Consider the following 3,648-nt stretch of genomic DNA (forward strand, 5'->3'; position numbering starts at 1 on the left):
GGCAAAGTAGTGCTCCGAAAAATAAGATATCTCATCATTAATATATGACTGGATAATCGATCCTGCAGGATATCTTCTTTTTTTAGCTTTGCTTTTTAATTTTTGAAAAACCTTTCAAATGGATACATCCACCTATATTGCACAGGACCGCCTAGTTCAGCTTCATACGGGAGATGTACAGCTAAGTGTTCCATGACGTCAAAGAAAGCAGATGGGAAGATCTTCTCCAAATTACATAATATTATGACTATATTTTCCTTCAAAGATCGAACAGTGGATTGTTTCAATAAAAAACCGTAAAAGAAAATGTTTTTTTAATAATTGTTCGGACAAATGAGAAGAGAATGGACGATTGATTTAAATAGAGAAATACTTGAGACTATTTTACAACTACTAAAAGAATAGTTGCTAAAGTTAGTTGTACATACTTCCTAACGCCGTGCAAAAAAACATGTGTACACCAACTTTTTTACAATTCATCACAACAAAAATGCAACAATTTTGCAACTACAACATTTAAATATCTTTCCAACTAATCTGTAACTCCGGTTTTCCAACAACAAACGTGGTTGCCCTTTAGTTGCCTTATTGCTACTACGTTGCGATTTCGCAATAGAATTGCAAATATGTCTCAAAAGCGTCACAATAAATCAACTCATTTACAACCACGAAATTTGGTTACACATTTGCAACTTATTTAAGACGTTTTCATTGTAGTTGCAAAACTGTTGAAAAATCGTTAAAGATGGGTTACATATATTTGCAACTAAAGACTAGAGTTGCAGAAATAGTTACTATATTGATGTTTTCTTGTAGTGAGGGTCTATTCTCAAAAACGCGTCTTGGGCGTAGATTCTGTTAGTACATGTTCTGTAAGTCTATCCTACGGTTACTAATAGTAAGAGTTTGAAATAAATTCTGGGACAGGTCTAGGTCAATAGGTCTTGTATTATCTTGTATCATGAGGTCGATTTAGGTGGTCTAAGGTGTGGATTGTTTCGAGTCGTGGAGCTCTCTCACCCCACTGTGGTTGAAATTACAACAATGTACTCTAGGTTGCGCTGAATCCAAGTGAGAAATCACCTAGTGAGTGTTCCAGGGTGTTGCTAAGATGCTTTGTTGTATTCGTGGTGGAATGTCAATGTGGTCTAATCTCATTGTAAAACTTCCTTGGTAAATGAAAAGTTTGATGTTGAGCAAAAAAAAAAAAAAAAAAAAAATTCTCGACCCCGAAGTTGCAACATCAGTTTTGATAACAGAAAATGTTTTACGTAGGTTCTTCTTTATAATGGATGGTCCCAATCTGTAAAACAAATGTCAATTGATATCGCAACTTGTTGTATGTACGTGAGTCTTATAACGTGCGACGTGCAGGGGCAGATCTAGAGTAGTGTTTAGTATGGGGCGCATACTGAAACAGATACATAACTTAAGGATATATAAATAAATTTTGGTTGAGTTACTTAAGAAAAAATACAAAGGAGTGTAGGGCCATTCCACACCCTTCTTTCACCTGGATTTGTCACTGGCGACGTGTCACGTACCTAAGAACAACATTATCGCATGGTTTTAGGAGAGTTTTTACCAAAAAAACAGGGTATGGACCACCACAAAAAAGAAGAAACGAGTTGCAAAAGTCACAAGAAAAAAAACGTTTGTTCATGGTTTTTTGTATTGTTCGCGGGCCCCACTGACACGTGGCGGCCCACGATAGGTTCATTTTTTTTTCTTTTAATCAAACAAAAAAAAATAATAATAAGAAACCCAATTAGGTTTGTGGGATAAAAATGCTCTAAGCACCTCCACAAGATACTTTGCCTTGGATTTCCCGTAGGTGTAAAGTTAAAAAACCTACAAACAAATATTAATATTAATATATACATACACGTATATGTATTGTGAGAACACCAAAGCTAGAATCTCCTATTAGAGATGCAAGTATATCGTATATACTCTTTCCGTTTCACAATAGATGATGTTATTCCTTAGTGCACAAAGATTAAGAAATTTACTTTTCTCTAAAAAGTAGTTTTTAAAATATAATTTAAAAATCATCCAACCAATTATAGAAATGAGTACAACATTTAATTGGTTACCCAGTTTTCAATAAAGTTAAAAATAACATAAAAATATCAAAACATCATCTATTTTGAAACAACAAAAATCTTCTAAAACATCATCTATTATGAAACGGAGAGAGTATTAAAATAGAAATCATGATTTTGTTCATGTATGACTTTATTATTTAGATCATCCATTAGAAAGTTTACCAAATTTTACATAACTTAATTATCATCTTTTATTATCTTTATCTTTTATTTAAAATACAATTAAATATTGTTTAAGAAAATTCTAAGAAAATCTTTTCAGAATCAGGATAAAATTTATTTTCGCAAATTAATTAACTTAAATTTTAATTATCATAAAATATAATTAGAATTTCAAATTAAATTTATTTTGGATCGATGAACGAAAATTAAAATCATATAAATATTTTAATAATATTTTAATGATAATAACAATTTAAATTGATAAATTTCCAAAATACATTTTATAAAGATCTTTAAAAGATTTTGTTATAAAGAAATATCTTTTCTGTTTCAAATAAAAATATTTACTAAAAATTAGTTTATAAGTACAATATATTATAATTTCTCTTTTAAAAATATTTTTTGTTGTTCTTAACAGTATCTCAAAATATTTCTTCTCTATTATGTAGGTCCATTTTAATTTAACTTCCATATATAAATTTCAAATTTAGAAAATAAAACCAGAAATTATGTTGGTAAGTTCCATATATTCACTTAAACTAATCATATAAAATCTTTGTAACTACTTTAGTAATGATATTGTTTAATTTTAAATAGAATTATTATTATGCATCAATATATATTCAGTTATCGTTTATAAAATGAAAAATAAAAATTCTAATTTCTTTTTATATATTTTATAATAGTAATAAATCATGTTAAAATAAATTTTTATATTAAAATAAATATGATAAATTATATTAAATTGATAATTTTATAAATTTATTTTGATAAATAAATATTTATGTTAAAAATATAATATGATGACAAAATGGCTTAATATTTGTAAACTATATAATACATGTATAAAAACTTTACATATCTTAAAATTTTGTATATAAAATAATATATTATCTAAAATAAAGAAACGTAAAAAATATTGCTAAAATAAAATCCAGCTTTGAAAGACGGTGCGTCGGAATTTAGTATAAATTAAACACAAAATAATTTTCAAATATGTTGTTTCATATATTAATTTTTTCAGTAACTATAATACAAATACAATAAAATAAATATACAATAAGAAGCGACAAATGCATGTGATGATTTTAAACAATTGATTAATTATAACATATAAACTATGAAATTATTGTATTTGAAATAGTTGTATAAATATTTAAATATATGATTAACATAGAAAATGTATACACCAATGATCTAAAATAAATATTTATGTATATAAATTGAAAAAATACCCGCGCGGTTGCGGAGGTCAAGATCTAGTTCTTGTCTATTTTGAAAACTTATACGGATTAGTTTACATTGATATAAGTTTATGAATCTAAGGTAGTTTCATCCAATTTTATTTGAAAGCAATTGAACCCTTAAACCATGTACA

The sequence above is a fragment of the Brassica oleracea genome, chromosome C2 (assembly GCF_000695525.1).
Source record: "Brassica oleracea var. oleracea cultivar TO1000 chromosome C2, BOL, whole genome shotgun sequence".
Classification (NCBI taxonomy): Eukaryota; Viridiplantae; Streptophyta; class Magnoliopsida; order Brassicales; family Brassicaceae; genus Brassica; species Brassica oleracea.